Here is a 24,570-nt window from a genome sequence, read left to right as displayed (position 1 = left end):
CCAAATTTGAAAAAAAATCATTTGAATCTGAGTTTGGATGAGGGAGATATCACTGATTTAAAATGATGTCTTTTTCCAGAGAATTTCGTGACGGTGGGAAAGATGAAACAGATTGGTGTTCTAGCAAAGAACCTGTATGCACTTAAGGTTCAAGATGCATTCAAAGCCTTAAGGAGAAAGGCAAAGGTTAGATACTTGGTGGTTGAGAGGGATAGTAGATTACCCCTCAACATGCAGCACCAGAAGAAGCCTTAGACAATTGTGGACGAGCCATAATTAGTGAAGTAGCTTTAGGAGGTTGTCGAGCAACCACTGCTAGAGAAATGAGAGGACATCTAATGGAGGCATCCACTTATGCAGAGACCTCCACTAGGGGGAAATTTCAAGCCAAATGGGAAGAGGGATCACATGCATCCATACCTCCAGGTAGGAGGTGGGGCGATGTGGAGTGATAGTCCCAAGAAGGCTAGAATAGGGGCAGGATCACTGAAGTACCCAACCTCTTGGATTAGAACTTGCTATGTGAGCTCCAACAAGGAGTAGCAAGATTGGCTGAGTGGGTAGAGATAGATGCGGATGGAGCGGCAACGAGAGCTACAATGCAGGAATCTTAAGACAATGCAGAGCTAGCAGGCTGCAACAATGTGAGAGGCACAAGAGTGTTTCACCAGTGCAGGATGGCACAAAGAGGTGTTCAATAGTACGAGATGTATGGATTGTTGAACCATATTAGAGGTCAAAGAGGGAGCACTTTTCAGTGACAGAGAGAGCTTCAACATCAGAGTATGTTTCTATCCCAACAAACAATTTAGTTGGGATTTTTATTTTATTTCTAGAGTTGCTGGAGCAACCACACTTGGGAGAACTGTTGCATGTATAACATTCCAAAGGTTCAAGATTGGGTTAGAGTTGAATGCCTTTATTTTTTAGAGGGAGTGTTGAAAATGGAAATAAGAAATGCTAAAAATAGAAGTGCTAAAAATTTTATTGCTATAAATAGCAATTCGGGTACCAGTGTTGGACAGAGCAACAACAAATGAAAAATGAAAGTGCTAAAAAAAACATTGCTGTAAATAGAATTTTGAGATGGCTTCAAATTTTAGTTAGTCCATGAACTAAAATAGGGAGTAAAATTCGAATTTGAACTTAACTGCTCATTGAAAATAAATTAATTAATTCACCATGAGTTAAATAGTTGTGAAAAATCAAACATGAAGTCTATGTGAGGACATGCAATAGTTTCTCCATTAGTTGAGGAATTTATCCATCAGTTAAAGAGATAAGGATGAGTTCTAATTCGAGTTGTAATCAGTTGGCTCAGTTAACTGAGTCAAGTTCAGTTAGATTGATTTAAACAGTTTGTTTCTAAATTAATGTGAGTTCAGTTAGTTAATGCATGCTTGCATATAAATTCTGCACTTCAGGTAACTAAATATTCTATCATGAATAACTCATGCATGTCAGTTTAGTCAGAGACCCAGTTGAGATCAGAGGAAGGGAAAATGTAGTATCAGTTGGAAGGATTTTTCCTATGAAGGAAACTCATCCATGGAGAAGGATTTCTCTCCTTCAAGTTTGTCCAATTATTTCTGAGCCAAGTGAGCAGTGTGAGGTGGGAATTCACACTTGTGGAAGCACTGGACCCCAGGAAAAACTGCGCAAGGAAATAGGAGGCTTGGAGGACTGAAGGAAGGCACATGTGTCGTTTATTCCATCTATGAGCAGTAGAGAGGGATTGTACTGAGAGGTGGATAGCTTGAGAGGTAAAGCCTTGTGTAATCTTGAGATATTTCCATTTGTATGATAATACAGATAGCGGGGGTTTTTAGGTAAGACTTTTCCTAGAGTATTCTTCTGTGTTTCATGAGTGATTGATTTCTTCTTCTCTGTTATATGTGTTTCGATTGATCTAGCTCAAATTGGTTAAGCTTCCATAAAGTTTGTTGTAGAAGTAGATCTTGTATTTTGCTTTAGTATATTACATTATCAGGTGATCTACAGTGGTAATTTCTACATGGTATCAGAGCTAGCTTATTTGTAGAAGAATTCTACATGGTATCAGAAGAAAGGTGATAAAAGTAGAGAACAATATACACGAAGAAGACAATTAGAAGTAAAAAATTGTTCCGCAAGTTTTTAGAGCAGATCTAAAAAATTTTGTGAAAAATTTTCAGAAAAAAATAGCAGATCTGGATTCCTTGTGGAAAAGGTCCCAAATTCAAAAAAAAATTCATTTGAATTGGAGTTTAAATATGGGAGATATCACTGATTTAAATTAGCTCTTTTTGTAGAAAATTTTGTGATGGCGAGAAATATGAAATAGATTGGTCTGCTAGCAAAGAACTTGGATGCACTTGAGTTTCAAGATGCATGCAAAGCCTTGAGGAGAAATTCAAATGTTAGATACTTGGTGGTTGAGAGGGAGAGTACATTACCTCTCACCATGCAACACCAAAAGAAGTTTCAGACAATTGTGGAGGAGTCACAATTGGTGAAGCAACTTTAGGAGGTTGTGGAGCAGCCACAATTAGAGAAACCGAGAGGAGACGGAATGGAGCCATCCACTCATGTAGAGACCTCCACTAGAGGGAAATTTTGAGCCAATTGGGCAGAAGGATCACTTGCATCCATACCTCCAGGTAGGAGGTGGGGCGATGTGGAGTAACAGTCCCAAGAAGGCTAGAATAGGGGCAGGATAATTGAGGTACCCAACATGTTTGATTAGACCTTGCTACGGGAGCCCTAATGAGGAGTAGCAGGATTGGCTGAGTGGGTAGAGATAGATGCGGATGGAGCGGCAGGGACAGCTACAGTGCAGGAATCCAAACACAGTGCAAAGCGAGTAGGCTGCAATAATGCGAGAGGCACAAGAGTGTTGCCCCAGTGTAGGATGGCACAAAGAGGTGTGCAACAATGCGAGATGCATGGAGTGTTGCAGTGGCTCAGAGGTCAGAGAGGGAGCTCTTGTCAGTGGCTAAGGGAGCTTCAGCATCAGAGTATGTTTCTAGCCCAATAGAGAGGTCAATTGAGAGCCACACTTGGGAGAAGTGTTGCATGCAGAACATTCCAAAGGTTTAGGATTAGGTTCAAGTTGAATCCCTTTCTTGTTGAGAGGGAGTGTTGAAAATGGAAATAACAAATGCTAAAAACAGATGTGCTAAAAATAGCACTTCACGTACTAGTGTTGGACATAGCAACAACGAATGAAAATTCGAAGTGCTAAAAATAACATTGCTATAGATAACATTTTGGGATGCATTCCAATTTTAGTTAGTCCCTGAACTAAAATAGGAAGTAAAATTTGAATTTGAACTTAACTGTTGTTTGAAAATAAATTAATTAATTCACCATGAGTTAATTATTTGTGAAAAATCACACATGAAGTCTATGTGAGGACATGCAATAGTTTTGCCATTAATTGAGGAATTTATCCATCAATTAACGAGACAAGGATGAGTTCTAATTTTAGTTGTAATTAGTTGGCTCAGTTAACTGAGTCAACTCTAGTTAGATTGATTTAAACAATTTGCTTAAATTTATGTGAGTTTAGTTAGTTAATGCATGCTTTCATATAACTACTACACTTCAGATAACTGAGTATTCTCTCATGAATAACCCATGTATGTCAGCTCAGTCAGAGACCCAGTTGAGATCAGAGGAAGGGAAATTGTACTATCAATTGGATGGATTTTTTCTATAAAGGAAACTCATCCATGGAGAAGAATTTATCTCCTTTAAGTTTGTGTAATTATTTATGAGCCAAGTGAGTAGTGTGAGGCAGGAATTCACACTTGTGGAAGCACTGGACCCCAAGAAAAATTGCGCAAGCAAATAGGAGGCTTGGAGGACTGAAGGAAGACACATATGTTGTCTATTCTATCTATGAGTAGCAGAGAGGGATTGTACTAAGAGCTAGATAGCTTGAGAGCTAAAGCTTTGTGTAATGCTGAGATATTTCCACTTGTATGATAATACAGATAGCCAGGATTTACCTGAGGCTTTCCCCAAAGTACTCTTTTATGTTTCATGAGTGATTGATTTCTTCTTTTCGATTATATATGTTCTGATTGATCTAGTTCAAATTGATTAAGCTTATACAAAGTTTGTTGTAAAAGTAGATCTTGTATTTTTCTTTAATATATTGCATTATCAAGTGATCTACAATGGTAATTTCTGCATGGTAGCAGAGCTAGATGATTTGTAGAAGAATTCTACATGGTATCAGAGCAAAGGTGATCAAAGTAGAGAATAGTATACACAAAGAAGAGAATTCGAAGTAAAAAAAAAAATGGGCCGCGAGTTTTTACAACAGATCTGAATTTGTTTTTGCAAAATTGTCAGAGACAAATAGCGGATCCGGATTCCTTAAAGAAAAATACCCAAATTCAAAAAAAAATCATTTGAATTGGAGTTTCGATGAGGGAGATATCGTTGATTTAAAATCAGTTTTTTTTTTCCAAAACATTTCGTGCCGACAGGAAAGATGAAATATATTGGTGTGCTAGCCAAGAACCTATATGCACTTGAGGTTCAATATTGCTGCAAAGCCTTGACGAGAAAGGCAAAGGTTAGATACTTGGTGGTTGAGAGGGAGAGTAGATTACCTCTCAACATGTAGCACTAGAAAAAGTCTTAGACAATTGTGGAGGAGCCACAATTCGTGAAGCAACTTTAGGAGGTTGTGGAGTAACCACAACTAGAGATGCCGAGAGGATACCTAATGGAGGCATCCACTCATGCAAAGACCTCCACTAGGGGGAAATTTCAAGCCAAGTGGGAAGAGGGATCACTTTCGTCCATACCTCCAGGTAGGAGGTGGGGCAATGTGGAGTGATAGTCCCAAGAAGGCTAGAATAGGGGCATGATCATTGAGTTACCCAACCTATTTGATTAGAACTTGCTACGGGAGCCCCAATGAGGAGTAGCAAGACTAGTTGAGTGGGTAGATATTAATCTGTACCACCCATCCTAGCTTGCACCAACAGATCACTTTCTTTAAAGAAAGTATTTGTCTAGAGTTTTCAAACACTTACTTTATTGTGGGTGACTTGTAAAGCCTTTTATTTCCAATTTCCATTCTAAGATTTTTCTACGCCCTAGGCAAGAACTCCCTTGAAACACACCGAAGACTTTGACCTACCCTTGACCTCTGATGAGCAAACCAAAGGAGTGGAAGGGAGAGCTACAGTGCAAGAATCCCAAGATAGTGCAGAGCTAGCACACTGCAACAATGCGAGAGGCACAGGAGTGTTGCACAAGTGTAGGATGGCACAAAGAGGTGTGTAATAGTGCAAGCTGCATGGAGTGTCATAGCAGCCCAGAGGTCAGAGAGGGAGCACTTGTTAGCAGCAGAGGGAGCTTCAGCATTAGAGTATGTTTCTAGCCATACAGAGAGGTCAGTTGGGAGATTGTTTTGTTTCTACAGTTATTGGAGCAACCACACTTGGGAGAAGTGTTGCATGCAGAACATTCCAAAGGTTCAGGATCGAGTTCAAGTTGAATGCCTTGCTTGTTGAGAGGGAATGTTGAAAATGGATATAAGAAATGCTAAAAATAGAAGTGCTAAAAATAGCACTGCTATAAATAGTAGTTCAGGTACCAATGTTGGACATAGAAACAAGGAATGAAAAATGGAAGTGTTAAAAATAGCATTGCTAGAAATAGCATTTCGGGATGGATTCCAATTCCAGTTAGTCCGTGAAATAAAATAGGAAGTAAAATTCGAATTTGAAATTAACAGATGTTTGAAAATAAATTAGTTAATTCACCATGAGTTAATTAGTTGTGAAAAATCAAACACGAAGTCTATGTGAGGACATGCAACAGTTTCTCGATTAATTGAGGAATTTATCCATTAGTTAAAGAGATAAGGATGAGTTATAATTTGAGTTGTAATTATTTGGCTCACTTAACTGAGTCAAGTCTAGTTAGATTGATTTAAACAGTTTATTTAAATTAATGTGAGTTAAGTTAGTTAATCCATGCTTGCATATAACCACTGCACTTTAGATAACAAAATATTCTCTCATGAGTAACTCATGCATGTTAGTTTAGTTAGAGACATAGTTGAGATCAGAGGAAGGGACAGTGTACTATGAGTTGGATGGATATTCCTGTAAAGGAAACTCATCCATGGAGAAGGGTTTATCTCCTTCAAGTTTTTCCAATTATTTATGAGCCAAGTGAGCAGTGTGTGGTGGGAATTCACACTTGTGGAAGCATTGGACCCTAGGAAAAATTGCGCAAGGAAATAGGAGGCTTGGAGGACCAACGGAAGGCAGATGTGTTGTCTATTCGATCTATGATCAGCAAAGAGGGATTGTACTAAGAGCTGGATAGCTTGAGAGCTAGAGATTTATGTAATCCTAAGATATTTCCACTTATATGATAATACAGATAGTGGGGTTTTTAGCTGAGGCTTTCCACAGAGTATTCTTATGTGTTTCATGAGTGATTGATTTCTTCTTCTTTGTTATATGTGTTCTGATTGATCTAGCTCAAATTGTTTAAGCTTCTGCAAGGTTTGTTGTAGAAGTAAATCATGTATTTTACTTTAGTATATTGCATTATCAGGTGATCTACAGTGGTACTTTCTACATGGTATTAGAGCTAGCTTATTTGTAGAAAAATTCTACATGGTATCGTAGCAAAGGTGATCAAAGCAGAGAATAGTATACACAAAGAAGAGAATTCAAACTAAAAAAAATTGGGCCGCGAGTTTTCAGAGCAGATATGAAGTTTTTTGTGCAATTTTTTTAGAAACAAATAGCAGATCTAGATTGCTTGCAGAAAAGGACCCAAATTCAAAAAATAAATTGTTTGAATCGGAGTTCAGATGAGGGAGACATCATTGATTTAAAATCAGCTCCTTTTCCGTAAAATTTCGTGACGACGGGAAAAATGAAACAGATTGGTGTGCTAGCCAAGAACCTGTATGCACTTTAGTTTCAAGATGCATGCAAAGACTTGAGGAGAAAGGCAAAGGTTAGATACTTGGTGGTTGAGAGGGAGAGTACATTACCTCTGAACATGCAGCACCAGAAGAAGTCTCAGACAATTGTGGAGGAGCCACAATTGGTGAAGCAACTTTAGGAGGTTGTGGACTAGCCATAACTAGAGAAGCCGAGAGGAGACTGAATGGAGACATCCACTCATGTAGAGACCTCCATTAAGGGGAAATTTAGATCCTAGTGGGTAGAGGGATCACTTGCATCCATACCTCCAGGTAGGAGGTGGGGCGATGTGGAGTGACAGTCCCAAGAAGGCTGGAATAGGGGCAGGATCATTGAGGTACCCAACCTCTTTTATTAGACCTTGCTACGAGAGCCCCAAGGAGGAGTAGCAAGACTGGCTGAGTGGGTAGAGACAAATGCAAATGGAGCAGTAGGGAGAGCTACAGTACAGGAATCCTAAGATAATGCAGAGCTAGCAGGCTGCAACAATGCGAGAGGCACAGGAGTGTTGCACCAGTGCAGGATGACATAAAGAGGTGTGCAATAGTGAGAGATGCATGGAGTTTTGAAGTAGCTCAGAGGTCAGAGAGGGAGCACTTGTCAGCGACAGAGGGAGCTTCAATGTCAGAGTATGTTTCTAGCACAAAAAAGAGGTCAGTTGGAGTTTTTTTTGTTTCTAGAGTTTTTGGAGAAACCACACTTGGGAGAAGTGTTGCGCACAGAACATTCCAAAGGTTTAGGATCAGGTTTGAGTTGAATGCCTTTCTTGCTGAGAGAGAGTGTTGAAAATGGCAATAAGAAATGCTAAAAATAGAAGTGCTAAAAATAACACTGCTATAAATAGCAATTCAGGTACTAGTGTTGGACATAACAACAAGGAATGAAAAATGGAATTGGTAAAAATAACATTACTATAAATAATATTTCGGGATGGATTCCAATATTAGTTAGTCCCTGAACTAAAATAGGAAGTAAAATTCGATTTTGAACTTAAGAGCTGTTTGAAAATAAATAAATTAATTCACCATGAGTTAACTAGTTGTGAAAAATCAAACATGAAGTCTATGTGAGGACATGCAACAGTTTCTCCATTAATTGAGGAATTTATCCATCAATTAAAGAGATAAGGATGAGTTCTAATTTGAGTTGTAATTAGTTGGCTCAATTAACTAAGTCAAGTATAGTTAGATTGATTTAAACAATTTGTTTAAATTAATGTGAGATCAGTTAGTTAATGCATGCTTACATATGACTGTTGCACTTTAGATAATTGAATATTCCCTCATTAAAAACTCATGCATGTCAGTTCAGTCAGAGACCCAGTTGAGGTAAGAGGGAGGGACAATGTACTATCAATTGGATGAATTTTTCCTATAAAGAAAACTCATACGTGGAGAAGGATTAATCTCCTTCAAGTTTGTGCAATTATTTCTGAGCCAAGTGAGCAGTGTGAGGTGGGAATTCACACTTGTGGAAGCACTAGACCCCAGGAAAAGCTGCGCAAGGAAATAGGAGGCTTGGAGGACTGAAGGAAGGAACATGTGTTGGTTATTTAGTCTATGAGCAACAGAGAGGGATTGTACTGAGAGATGGATAGCTTGAGAACCAAAGCTTTGTGTAATCCTGAGATATTTCCACTTGTATGATAATACAGATACCGTGGTTTTTAGCTGAGGATTTCCCCAGAGTATTTTCCTGTGTTTCATGAGTGAGTGGTTTCTTCTTCTCTGTTATATGTGTTCTGATTGATCTAGCTCAAATTGATTAAGCTTCCGCAAAGTTTGTTGTAGAGGTAGAGCTTGTATTTTGCTTTAGTATATTGCATTATCAAGCGATTTATAGTGGGAGTTTCTACATGGTATTAGAGATAGTTGATTGTAGAGAAATTCTACAACATATAGGCGTCATTGGTAGCTTATGACAGAGTGACAATAACACATATTTTTTAGTACCGAAAACAACAATAACCATGAACTGATCATAGAAACCATCATGTAATAGGGAGTACTCAAGAAGACCATACTGCCAACATATGGGGCTGACCATGATTACCAATAATTACCATGGTTGACCTTTAGTTGAGCATGATTTAATGATTACAATGGTTTATCAAGGATTAAGGGGAATATTATGGTTGATATTGATTGACCATGTTTGACCATAGTTGTCTGAGTCCAAAAAGAGTTGACTATGAATAAAAATAGTCAACTGAGTCTGACCATGTTCAACCATAAATATAACAATATATTTGTGCTATATTAATCTAACAATGTAACATTAATGTTTTCAATTATTATGTTGTTACATTAATGTTAATTCTAATTGTATATTGATACAAAAATGTTTTACTAATAGTTGGATAGGGTTGACGAGTTTGACCATTGTTGAAGAGGGCTGACTAGGTACACTTCTCTTGAGTTTGTTTTTTTTATGGTTGACTATTGTTAACCATGGATGAACATGTTGAACAAGTCTGATGATGGGAGAATATGGTTTACCCACTTAAATATTGTTGATCAAGAAAACTATAGTTCACGAGCACAAACATTGGTTTTGATTGCCATATTATGACATGGATGTTCAATGCATTGTAATGTCATTTTTTTTATGCTGACGGGTTTAGTTTGATATTGCAACAAGGATATTTGTTTGATGCATTGTAATGTTAATTTTTTTATCGCTCAAAATACAATATCAATTATTTTCATGAGATTGTGACATCAATTTATATTAAACACATAATGACATCAACATTTGTTTATTAGTTATAACTTCAACACTTTTATTGTTACAGTACAACATAGCCTTTTATTTGTCTCTTTGCAATGTCAAACCTTAGCTTTTATCTTTAATGTTTAACTATTTACATTTTTTATTATTTATAAAACGTTAAAAAAGAAAAATTATGTTTATTTGGCTTTGTTTTATTTCAACGTCAAACTCTATTAATTTGTTAATAGTTATATCAATTACTTAATGCTATTTGGTTAATTATTTAAATATAGATTACTATCCTTAACCATGTTGACTATGGTTAATGATTTCTTACAATAGCTAACCAAGTTCAAAGATGTGAGAACATGTTGACCTACTTAATTATGGTTAACTAGGGTTGAACATGATAACTACTCAACTTGTTTTCATCACATTGCAACATTGATTTATTTTTGACACATACTAACATCAACATTGTTTGTCACTAAAATAACATTTCTATTTTTCATTCTATTAATTTATGTTATTTTCTATATTATCTAGAATTCAATTTTATTGCCAAAATGTGTTTCTCACATTATCAAAACAATATTTTTATTGCCATATTGCTACATGGATAATTGTTTGACACATTGTAATGTGAATTTTTTGCCCGGTCAAAATACAACTACTATTTATGTTTATCACATTGCGGCAATGATTTATGTTTGTCACATATTGACGTCAACATGTTTTTTTCACATTAAACTATGTATGTATGTATGTTACATTAGTAAATATGGTTATCATCGTTTTTAATCTGTTTTCATCACATTGTGACATCGATTAAGCCAGGACGCTCATTCTACTACCCAATATGATGGAGATGTGTAAGTATGTCTGTGCTCAACTTGGAGTTGACATGTATCACTTAAAAAAAAATATTTAAACAAAAACAGATATGAGATATATTAGAAAAAAATGAATATATGTGTTTGATTTTCTTAAATAAAAGTATTATAAAACATCAATAATCTCACTCTTTGAGTGGCCATACTAAGGAGAAGTGATAAGTATTTCACTATCACTCTCAACCATATATAAAATATTTTGATGTCCATGTTATATAACATTACCTTATATCAACTTTTTAGAGAATTAAAGTGTATATATATAGTTATATGAATTAAAAAAAAATATGGTTAAAACATTTTAGGCAATCTCACTATTTTATGCCCAACTAAATTTCGAAGATGTTGGCTCATAGCTATATATATATATATATATATATATATATATGAATTAAAAAAAATATGGTTAAAACATTTTAGGCAATCTCACTATTTTATGCCCAACTAAATTTTGAAGATGTTGGCTCCATTTTATACATTCAAAAATGCAACTTAAAAAACGAAAAATTAAATGTGGTACACACACATTTCACCTCAATATATTTGGTCTCTCTCCTCTCTTGCTAGATCCATGGTTAAAATGGATCTATATTGGTTTATATTTAACATATAACGATTTTAAGTTTTTTTCGACATTATAATGTCAATGTCTTTATTATTACATTATGACATTAGTTTTTAATTGTCACATTGCAACATCAAATCCTATATTTTATATTTAGTGTTTAAATATATGCATTTCTAATTATTTATAAATAATTTAAAAAATCATATTTTAGTTTATTTTAGTTTCTATTATTTCAACATCAAACTTATATAATTTCTTAATATTTATTAAATATTTAACTTTATAAAGTAATTAAACTTCATTAATTATTCCAAAAAAATATGATAATGTTTATTTCTTTAAAAAAATATAAAAAATTAATATATGAAATGAATTTTCTAATATCAAATACATATATCTCTCATATGCCAACATTGTTTGTCATAACAATTCTAGAATTTATTAAAACTTAACAACCCAAACTTATTATCATTAACTTTATTATGAACGCAAAGTTCTAAAATTCTATAAATGCAACAAAATATTCTTAAATTATTTTATTTATTCAATAATTATTTAATGTTTATAATGAAAAGACATAAATTATTTCAATTCTAAGTAATTGCATATTTTCTAAATGTCATTAGTTTGAAATTTAAATATTATACCATAGTCATATTATTTACATAATAATATTAATTAATTAATTAATTAATTTATTAAATTTGAAGAATTATTTTATTAAAAAGATAATAATTATTATATACAATACATCTATATAAATATATATACAAAATGAATTTTTTAATCAAATGCATATATATCATCACTCCAATAACTACAATGTAAAATTATACAATCATAGATTCAATGCAACTATTAAATCATATAAATGCATTCCCTCTCCCTCTCAAGACATTCAAATATGGTTTCTTTACCTATTTTTATTAATAATATGAATATAGCATAACCATATGCAAAATTAAAACATCAATTTAATGCAATTGAAATATAAGGTTATAAGACATAAGCATAAATACAATTTTATTCATGGGAGTGGAAGTTAATAAAAGAAAAAACAAAGAAATACGAAGAGTGTTCATATTTGAATTCTAACATAACCATTTTAAAAAGATAAAATCTATAGTATAAAGGTTAAAAACAAAATGAAGGGTTTATTTCAAAAAATATTTTTTTTAGGTCATAAAATGAGTTTCAAAAATAAAAGTTTCAATGCTCATTTCCATGCGAAACTTTACACAACCTATTCTAAAGCGAAAAGAAATTGATGACATTAACAACACCAATTAACATCAACATTACATGCATGGTATCTTTGCCATTGTAGTCATTCTCTTCTCAATTTTATATGTTCTTCTTTATCATAAATGTGTAATAGATATCTGATGATTGAATTCATCTATGCTAGAAGTTACAAGTGATCATAAAAATGACGGGACGTGATCCATTTCTTATATCAATGTTATTTTGTATGTGCCTACAAAAAATTTCATTTGCAGTGATTTCATGGATAGATTAAATAAATTTTGAAACGTATTCATTTTCCATAATTTTATGTCAAAGAAACTCATTTCTTCAATCAATATATATAAAATATGCCCCATTTCTTCCTAGAATATTGTTTGTGATTTCCCCTATAGTGGTTTCATATCTTTAATTGGAACTTTCATAGCTAACTATATTGTTTTTTCATTTACATTAAAATTAGTTATTCTTACTGGGGTAAGTATAAGAAATTGGTTTTATCGATCGGCTAATGAATTAGGAAGAGCATGAGAAATACAATGGATAAGGAAATACCTTCTAGTGCATGCATCACCTTCAATAACCATAATAAGAGGTTTATGACTTTTAGATTCAACTAAATGTCATAAATATCACAAGAACTCATTGATTTTCTACCAAGGAAGATGGAGATGCAAACGTTCTATTGGAAAAGTAAAAATTATATCCCCTTTATTGGGAATTCTTTATAAAATAAATAGTCTCTTCTAAAAAATCATTTGAAATTGTTGTTTTATCCCAATTAAATCAATATCAAAGTCCTGTCAAACAAAAATGCGAAGGTCAGAAACATTAAGAATATTTGTAGGAACCAAGTGAGAGAAAATATTCCATTCTTGAAAATCGTATTCAAGATTCATTTCATGATCATGGGAATCTCCATCTTATTCATCTTCAACATTATCAAGAATTGATGGATTCTGATGAACATGCCATGGTTGATATTATAAATTTCTTTAATTTTCAATAATTATTTCACTTGAAAGGCCAATATCTAAAGGATGTTACAAAATGGCTTGTATAAAATCATTTCCACACAAAAAAAGGTTTCTAACTCACCTGAAGCCTCACTAGGAAAAAAATAAAACCATGGTCAAACTTGAACAATGGCATGGACATCTTTAGGCTTCAATGGCTCTTGCTTACATTTGGTATCAAAGGTCCATGATCTTGTTGTTTCTAACATAGATAGATTTTCAAGGAAAAAATGTCTCTTTTGATCTAGTTGAACACAACAATTATGAGTTGAATATTGTAGGATATCCTTCGAGATTCTCTTGAAAACATTTCTTCTAGCATTTAAGTAAAAAAAATTGACTACTTTGTAGTTGCTACAACTTCCCTCCAAAATTTTTCCTACTCTTTGATTTTGGAGGCTTCTTTTCACCATAAGAACTTTTGTTTAAACTAGAATCAAGTGTTCTTCTTGTTTATTAAGTGTTACAATGACTTATTCATGTTAAGCTTGCATTGTCTTAATTATGCTTCCATCATGACAATTTGTCCTTGTTTACAATCATTTCTCAACTTATGGAGACAAGCAAAACACTTCTTGAACACAAGATTGACGCAAGCCTGGAGCTTGCCATACCCAAGATCTTCAAAAAACCATGCATAAAAATGCATACTCAGCATTTACCCAAATCAAAACATCAATCACTGGCAAATTCATCATTTTCCCATTTCAACATGCGGAAGTTTTCCATTATATGGTTTTATGGTTGTAAAACCATGACCATGAAACCATCCTCTCAAAAAAACAAAAACGCATTGATTAAATCCCAACCACATCTTGGAATCAAACTCAATTCATAAACTCAAATACTTTCCATCTAAAACAATTCCAAGACAACAAATTTTTTCAATTCTCTATACACATGCATCATCCTCTATTCACTCAATCATACTTTCATGTTTTTAATGCCAGAGTTTAAAATCAAACTCAATAAAAAGATGTCGCCCTGCTACCATTTCAATCTCACTTGAAAACCTTACATCCCAAATCCAAATCTTGAAACTCTTCGGACATTCCCATAAACAATCTCAAAGTATATTGGCCGGACTCAATTAAAGAGTGCACCTTACCTTTAGACTCCGATGATTAATCCTGATATGTCTGCCACTAATCTATTTAGTTCAAACAACTCTAGGTTTTCATTAACAAATAGCTCGAAGTTTACCATTTCAGCAATCTTACTCATTCTAGACTGTGACCTTCAGATTCTAGATTTTAACAATCGAACTATTCGACTTCTGAAATTAATCTGTTTCAAAAGTCCATTGACATAAAACATACATGTTGTCATCATGGCATAAGTTTGCATCTGCGTTTCCTCCAAGCTAACCACAATACGCACTCTTTACATATCAGTCATTTGCGTCCAAATTCAACACATCTCCATTCTACACGTGGACTTCAATGCATCCTCATTCAAGATTCACTTCCAAATACATAATTTCTTCAACACCGCCTCACAGTAGATCCTTCATTTCATTTGTAGAACGTCCGGTAAAAACAAAACCTGTTTCAATTGACATGATTAAAATAGAACTCTGCATTGACTATCAATGTAATTTCATGCGGCTTTATAACTACCATGCGCCCTCACTATCGATCAAAACAGAAAAGCAATCGATTTAACTCATATCGAATTGCCAATTCTAATTGAAACGCCTTACAGATACCCTGACAGTTCAATGGTATCGTCTTCAACGCTTATAGTGTCAGATCTTCAACAACGCCATACTCCAGCAATCTGCTTCTTCAACCAAATACAATTATTATTAATGGCAAGTCATCATTCACAATTTAATGCTTATTTTGCAGGCCGAATACCAGAAATCATGAACGCATTCCTGAACAACGAATCTCCAGTGCTTAACGCTTTCTACACTGCATTATTAACTCAACGCTATCCATTATTGACTCAACGCTTTCTGCACTGCATTATCAACGTTGTCCATACACGTACTAACATGTTTGCCCAACACATACCCATTCTGAGTATCGATTTAACTTGGTTGCAGTTCAGTTAACCTGATTATCATTTAAGACAATCGCTTTGTCATCCTTCTTCAGCAATTTGTCCTGGACATTCATCCTCTGTTCTTCCAATTTCTTCCTTTGAAAGTCTAATTCTCAATATATCTCAATGATTTTACTTGGAGTGGACTTCGAAAACTTTACACGATCTTCCATTTCCTCACATGGTTTTTCTTCTGCTAAATCTTCCTTAACATCCTTCAGTAGATGTTCTTCTTCTTCTTCCAAACCTGCAATCACACACAAATCATTAGTTTTAAAATCAAAAGACCTTATGGTCTTGTTTAAGGCTTCAGTCATCAAATCTTTCGACTGCTTCGAATCATTCATATGATTCCACTCCTCTAGCTCTTCATCACTTTCAAAAAGTAATGGTCCACTCTCTGGGTAACATATAGAAACTTCAACATCTTCTTCAGCATCTTCCTTTTGTTGTAGCTCAACTGTTTCGAGCTTCTCTTTCTTCTGTTTGGCATCTATAACCTGTTCAAGTTCCCTTAGTTCCTTTATCAACTGCAAATTTACCTGATGATTCCAATTCTCTTGTAGTCTTTGCCATCTGAACTTCTTTCTCATGACATAACCATGCTTTTGGTTTTCCTCATTTCTTTGCAACATCTCCATTAACACCTCAAGCTGAACTGCCATCTCAGCCTTCTCCCTCTGATATTCCTCTTTGCTTAACTTTCTTTGTATGCCAATTGCCTTGGCATCCTTCTCCTTTTGTCCTCTGCTGTGGTTGATTTCAGAACCTCTGTTATGACTGTCACTAGTCATCTTCCTTTCCATCTCTATGAGTCCCTCACTCACTTTACTATGAGTTGCACTAAAGCCTCTTCAGCAAGAAGTCTTGTCCTACCACCACTTACCTCACCAAGCTCTCCTCACTCAGTCTTTTGGCAAGCAATTGGTTCTATCTCTGGAACCTCCTTTGAGCACTTCTCTTTGCTCTTCCTGGCTTCAACTCATCTGCGTGTTCACAACTGTCTTCCTTCATCTGTTAGAAATTGCCTTTTGGGAGTTGCAATAATACTGCAAAGACTACAATATTCAAATCTTCAAAAAACATATCATCTTACCTCCAAGATCTCGTCTGATCTTGTCCTTCCATTTTCCTATACTTCAATTACCTTCAGAATCTCACCACTCCTGCAAATCTGTTACAGCAATCTTTATGCTTCCTCTGTCAATCAAATTTAAAATTTGATTCTCTCTTCCAATCTTCTGGCAACTTCAACTGTCAGCAACAATTCCCTATTTGCTAAGTTTCTTCTTTGCTGCAACTATCAATTCTCATTCCATTTCTTGCCAGTAAAATTCAAATCAAAATTAACCAAACACAATACTTGCATGATCTTTCATTCCTTGAGCTGTATTCTGGTTGCTTGACTTTCAATTAGAATCTGATCTTCTTTACCTGCATTCTGTTTACTTGCAATTGTATATGCTGCATATTAGATTTAAAATCTGATCTTCATCATTCATCACACATTCAGAAATATATTCCAGTTCAACAAACCTTCTGACTTCAAACAAACATTGCTCATTTCAACAGAGCCAAGCTCTAATACCAAAAATGACGCAAGCTTGGAGCTTGCCATACCCAAGATCTTCAAAAAACCATGCATAAAAATGCATACTCAGCATTTACCCAAATCAAAACATCAATCACTGGCAAATTCATCATTTTCCCATTTCAACATGCAGAAGTTTTCCATTATATGGTTTTATGGTTGTAAAACCATGACCATGAAACCATCCTCTCAAAAAAACAAAAACCCATTGATTAAATCCCAACCACAGCTTGGAATCAAACTCAATTCATAAACTCAAATACTTTCCATCTAAAACAATTCCAAGACAACAAAGTTTTTCAATTCTCTATACACATGCATCATCCTCTATTCACTCAATCATACTTTCATGTTTTTAATGTCAGAGTTTAAAATCAAACTCAATAAAAAGATGCCGCCCTGCTACCATTTCAATCTCACATGAAAACCTTACATCCCAAATCCAAATCTTGAAACTCTTCGGACATTCCCATAAACAATCTCAAAGTATATTGGCCGGACTCAATTAAAGAGTGCACCTTACCTTTAGACTCCGATGATTAATCCTCATATGTCTGCCACTAATCTATTTAGTTCAAACAGCTCTAAGTTTTCATTAACAAACAGCTCGAAGTTTACCATTTCAGCAATCTTACTCATTCTAGACTGCGCCCTTCAGATTCTTCAACAATCGAACTATTCGACTCATGAGATTTATCTGTTTCAAAAGACCATTGTCATAAAACATACCTGCTGTCATCATGGCATAAGTTTGCATCTGCGTTTCCTCCAAGCTAACTACAATACGCACTCTTTACAGATCAGTCATTTGCGTCCAAATTCAACACATCTCCATTCTACACGTGGACTTCAACGCATCCTCATTCAAGATTCACTTCCAAATACATAATTTCTTCAACACTGCCTCACAATGGATAATTTATTTTAGTTGTAGAACGTCCGGCAAAAACAAAACCTGTTTCAATTGACATGATTAAACCAGAACTCTGCATTGACTATCAATGTAATTTCATGCGGCTTTATAACTACCGTGCGCCCTCACTATCGATCAAAACAGAAAAGCAGTCGATTTAACTCATATCGAATTTCCAATTCGAATTGAAACGCCTTACAGATACCCTGACAGTTCAATGGTATCGTCTTCAACGCTTACAGTGTCAGATCTTCAACAACGCCATACTCTAGCAATCTGCTTCTTCAACCAAACATAATCATTATTAATGGCAAGTCATCATTCACAATTTAATGCTTATTTTGCAGGCCGAATATCAGAAATCATTAACGCATTCCTGAACAACGAATCTCCAGTGCTTAACGCTTTCTACACTGCATTATTAACTCAACGCTGTCAATTATTGACTCAACGCTTTCTGCACTGAATTATCAACGTTGTCCATACACGTACTAACATGTTTGCCCAACACATACCCATTCTGAGTATCGATTTAACTTGGTTGCAGTTCAGCTATCTGCAAAACAGATCGACTTCACAATTTCTTTAACACAACATTTCAATCAATCATTGCCAATGTCCAATTACAGAATTTTGCAGAAACCTTGCGCCCTACTTCATACAATGTCTATTAAATTTTGCAATTGAAACCAATTTCAGTTTTCCCCAAATGTAAATTCGTTCAATTCTATGAACACGGTTTCATAATGCGCCCTTATAAATTGACATTAAAATATAAGAACTATAATGCTGGCTAATGTCGATTCTTTACTTATGTGCAGAGATTGTCTATAAAATTTGTCAAATGATTGAATTTTAGATTCTAACTCATTATACCAAATTGACCAGAAATACAAAACTCACACAAAATTTCAGAAAAATTCCTTATTGTATAAACAAATTCAAATCAATTTCAAAACCCTTTATACATGGCTAGATATTCAACATTTGGCCCTTACAAATTTACCAAAGGCTTACAGCCTTGGTTGTTCCAAACCAGCTCTCTACTCCTCTCACTATTATCTATGTTTTTTCTCACAAAACCCCTTCCTACTTATACAATTTTAAAAATCATTTAATTAAATGCTCAATCCCTTAAAATCCTCAACAAACCCCTAAATTTCTCAACATCCCTAAAGGATAGGTTTTTATCCCTAAAATCCTTCAATTTATTAAATTTCCTCATATCCTTTTATTAATAAAAAGATATTTACATAAATCCTCACCTTCTCCTATTTAATTCAAATTAATTAATAAAATATTAAAAATCATCACACCCCATATTTACAAATTAATATTATCACACCCCATATTTAAAAATGGAGAAAAAGGTCTTAATGCTCCTGCATCAGACTCCCCATGTAAGAAAATTCATGACCACCTGGTCATAAGTCTGTATATCTCCTCCTGGATCCCAAATTTTATTTTGTAATCTTTCCGTGCTTGTCGATTGCTTCACTGCTATTGTCATCTACTGTTGTCTTCCAGGTTTCCATATTTTGTGTTGTAATGCTACACTTGCTCTGCTCTTGCAATCTTTCACTGTCATTCTCTTGTTGTCGCTCCTTTTCTTTCTTTCGGCTGTCTTTCTCTGCGATGTTTTTATCATTAACTTTCTTATCAACTCAATTTCTCTGTCCAGTATGTCCTTTGTCCGCTGATTGTTTCCAACATCTTCAATAAAACATGTTGCTCTTGTTGTCACTATGGATGTTGCGGCCTCCGAACTTCCTTTCCCTTTGCAACATTCCTTTGCTCACCTTCTACAATTTCTTCCTGATTATCATTTATGACAATCGCTTTGTCATCCTTCTTCAGCAATCTGTCCTGGACATTCATCCTTTGTTCTTCCAATTTCTTCCTTTGAAAGTCTAATTCTCGATATAGCTCAATGATTTTACTTGGAACGGACTTTGGAAACTTTACACGATCTTCCATTTCCTCACATGGTTTTTCTTCTGCTAAATCTTCCTTAACATCCTTCAGTAGATGTTCTTCTTCTACTTCCAAACCTGCAATCACACACAAATCATTTGTTTTAAAATCACAAGACCTTACGGTCTTGTTTAAGGCTTCAGTCATCAAATATTTCGACTGCTTCGAATCATTCATATGATTCAACTCCTCTAGCTCTTCATCACATTCAAAAAGTAATGGTCCACTCTCTGGGTAACATATAGAAACTTCAACATCTTCTTTAGCATCTTCCTTTTGCTGTAGCTCAACTATTTCGAGCTTCTCTTTCTTCTGTCTGGCATCTATAACCTGTTCAAGTTCCCTTAGTTCCTTTATCAACTGCAAATTTACCTGATGACTCCACTTCTCTTGTAGTCTCTGCCATCTCAACTTCTTTCTCATGACATGACCATGCTTCTGGTTTTCCTCATTTCTTTGCAACATCTCCATTAACACCTCAATTTGAACTGCCATCTCAGCCTTCTCCCTCTCATATTCCTCTTTGCTTAACTTTCTCTGTATGCCAATTGCCTTGGCATCCTTCTCCTTTTGTCCTATGCTGTGGTTGATTTCAGAACCTCTGTTATGACTATCACTAGTCATCTTCCTTTCCATCTCTATGAGTCGCTCACTCACTTTACTATGAGTTGCACTAAAGCCTCTTTAGCAGCAAGTCCTGTCGTGCCGCCACTTACCTCACCAAGCTCTCCTCACCCAGTCTTTTGGCAAGCAATTGGTTCTATCTATGGAACCTCCTTTGAGCACTTCTCTTTGCTCTTCCTGGCTTCAACTCATTTGCGTGTTCACAACTGTCTTCCTTCATCTGTTAGCAATTTCCTTTTGGGAGTTGCAATAATACTGCAAAGAATACAATATTAAAATCTTCAAAAAAGATATCATCTTACCTCCAAGATCTCGTCTGATCTTGTCCTTCCATTTTCATGTACTTCAATTACCTTCAGAATCACACCACTCCTGCAAATCTGTTACAACAATCTTGATGCTTCCTCTGTCAATCAGATTTAAAATCTGATTCTCTCTTCCAATCTTCTGGCAACTTCAACTGTCAGCAACAATTCCCTCTTTGCTAAGTTTCTTCTTTGCTGCAACCATCAATTCTCATTCCATTTCTTGTCAGTAAAATTCAAATCAGAATTAACCAAACACAATACCTGCATGATCTTTCATTCCTTGAGCTGTATTCTGGTTGCTTGACTTTCAATTAGAATCTGATCTTCTTTACCTACATTCTGTTTACTTGCAATTGTATATGCTGCATATCAGATTTAAAATCTGATCTTCATCATTCATCACACATTCAGAAATATATTCCAATTCAACAAACCTTCTGACTTCAAACAAACATTCCTCATTTCAACAGAGCCAAGCTCTGATACCAAAAATGACGCAAGCCTGGAGCTTGCCATACCCAGGATCTTCAAAAAACCATGCATAAAAATGCATACTCAGCATTTACCCAAATCAAAACATCAATCACTGGAAAATTCATCATTTTCCCATTTCAACATGCGGAGGTTTTCCATTATATGGTTTTATGGTTGTAAAACCATGACCATGAAACCATCCTCTCAAAAAAACAAAAACCGATTGATTAAATCCCAACTACAGCTTGGAATCAAACTCAATTCATAAACTCAAATACTTTCCATCTAAAACAATTCCAACCCAACAAAGTTTTTCAATTCTCTATACACATGCATCATCCTCTATTCACTCAATCATACTTTCATGTTTTAATGCCAGAGTTTAAAATCAAACTCAATAAAAAGATGCCGCCCTGCTACAATTTCAATCTCACATGAAAGCCTTACATCCCAAATCCAAATCTTGAAACTCTTCGGACATTCCCATAAACAATCTCAAAGTATATTGGCCGGACTCAATTAAAGAGTGCACCTTACCTTTAGACTCCGATGATTAATCCTCATATGTCTGCCACTAATCTATTTAGTTCAAACTGCTCTAAGTTTTCATTAACAAACAGCTCGAAGTTTACCATTTCAGCAACCTTACTCATTCTAGACTGCGCCCTTCAGATTCTAGATTTTAACAATCGAACTATTCGACTTCTGAAATTAATCTGTTTCAAAAGTCCATTGACATAAAACATACATGCTGTCATCATGGCATAGTTTGCATCTGCGTTTCCTCCAAGCTAACCATAATACGCACTCTTTACATATCAGTCATTTGCGTCCAAATTCAACACATCTCCATTCTACACGTGGACTTCAACGCATCCTCATTCAAGATTCACTTCCAAATACATAATTTCTTCAACACTGCCTCACAATGGATCCTTCATTTCAGTTGTAGAACGTCCAGAAAAAACAAAACCTGTTTCAATTGACATGATTAAACTAGAACTCTGCATTGACTATCAATGTAATTTCATGCGGCTTTATAACTATCATGCGCCCTCACTATCGATCAAAACAGAAAAGCAATCGATTTAACTCATATCGAATTGCCAATTCGAATTGAAACGCCTTACAGATACCCTGACAGTTCAATGGTATCGTCTTCAACGCTTACGGTGTCAGATCTTCAACAACGCCATACTCCAGCAATCTGCTTCTTCAACCAAACACAATCATTATTAATGGCAAGTCATCATTCACAATTTAATGCTTATTTTGCAGGCCGAATACCAGAAATCATTAACGCATTCCTGAACAACGAATCTCCAGTGCTTAACGCTTTCTACACTGCATTATTAACTCAACGCTGTCCATTATTGACTCAACGCTTTCTGCACTGCATTATCAACGCTGTCCATACACGTACTAACATGTTTTCCCAACACATACCCATTCTGAGTATCGATTTAACTTGGTTGCAGTTCGGCTATCTGCAAAACAGATCGACTTCACAATTTCTTTAACACAGCATTTCAATCGATCATTGCCAATGTCCAATTACAGAATTTTGCAGAAACCTTGCGCCCTACTTCATACAATGTCTATTAAATTTTTCAATTGAAACCAATTTCAGTTTTCCCCAAATGTAAATTCGTTCAATTCTATGAACACGGTTTCATAATGCGCCCTTATAAATCGACATTAAAATATAAGAACTATAATGCTTGCTAATGTCGATTCTTTACTTATGTGCAGAGATTGTCTATAAAATTTGTCAAATGACTGAATTTAAGATTCTAACTCATTATACCAAATTGACCAAAAATACAAAACTCACACAAAATTTCAGAACAATTCCTTATTGTATAAACAAATTCAAATCAATTTCAAAACCCTCTATACATGGCTAGATATTCAACATTTGGCCCTTACAAATTTACCAAAGGCTTACAGCCTTGGTTGTTCCAAACCAGCTCTCTACTCCTCTCACTATTATCTATGTTTTTTCTCACAAAACCCCTTCCTACTTATACAATTTTAAAAATCATTTAATTAAATGCTCAATCCCTTAAAATCCTCAACAAACCCCTAAATTTCTCAACATCCCTAAAGGATAGGTTTTTATCCCTAAAATCCTTCAATTTATTAAATTTCCTCATATCCTTTTATTAATAAAAAGATATTTACATAAATCCTCACCTTCTCCTATTTAATTCAAATTAATTAATAAAATATTAAAAATCATCACAACCCATATTTACAAATGGAGAAAAAGATCTTGATGCTCCTGCATCAAAGATAAGTCTTGCCTTGATCAACACTCATTGTATGTCTTGCTCTTTGAAACTGTTCAATCCTCTATCACAATAAATTTCACAATCCTCTATCATAGTGAACTAAAAAAACCCTTGTTGGAGTGAACTATGCAATCAATTGAGATAGGAAACTGTGCAATCATCATGTGATAAGAAATTGCACAATCCACTAAACAAATGAACTGTGCAATCCCTTGTCTCAATGAATTGTGCAGTAACTTCAGCTGGGGAACTATGTAGTTCCCAAAATCGTTCAACTGTGCACTCCTAGAGAACAGGAAGTGAAAATTTATATGAATTTGTGTGGCACAAGTTTCTATTTCTTATCTTCTAACATGTGTCAGTTAAATAACAATCGATCCTAGATTTTAGGCATGCATGTGAGAAACCCTAACTATAATATTATGAGTTCTAATCTATATAAGAAAGGATCATAGATCTCATTCTCAAAATTTCTATTGGATCCCTAGCCATCCTCATGAGCACAAGGAGCTTTTGATTCCATTTGCATTGCTTTTCCATGTAAGTTTCTCACGTGTCGCTTTTTGCATCTTTTGCTTTTGTTTTTGTCACTTTTGTATTTGCAAGTGTCATTTTGACTTATTACTCTTGTAACAAGTGGATTTTTTTCTATTATTGACTTCTACAAGCATCATTTTAGTCATTTGAGCTTTTCTTCAAGTGTCACATCACATTCCTTGTCTTTTCGCCTACTAGCAGTTATTATTGTTGGGTGTATTTATGCATGCACATCCTTCTCTTTTCAATATATTGTTTCCTTGATCTTAGTAACTAGCTTGAATGATTATTAGGTTGATCCATGTCCTTCCTCTCTTCATTCATAGATATTGAGTCTACCCTTTTGCTAGACAGGATTGTACAATCCTTGAGCTTTTTTTCCTCCTCAACTATGAATTGTGTAATTCCTTCTAGCATAT

This window comes from Pinus tabuliformis, chromosome 2_1, assembly GCF_031772625.1.
Source record: "Pinus tabuliformis cultivar Carrire ecotype Pingquan chromosome 2_1, CPIR1, whole genome shotgun sequence".
Classification (NCBI taxonomy): domain Eukaryota; kingdom Viridiplantae; phylum Streptophyta; class Pinopsida; order Pinales; family Pinaceae; genus Pinus; species Pinus tabuliformis.
This window is presented reverse-complemented; position numbering follows the sequence as displayed.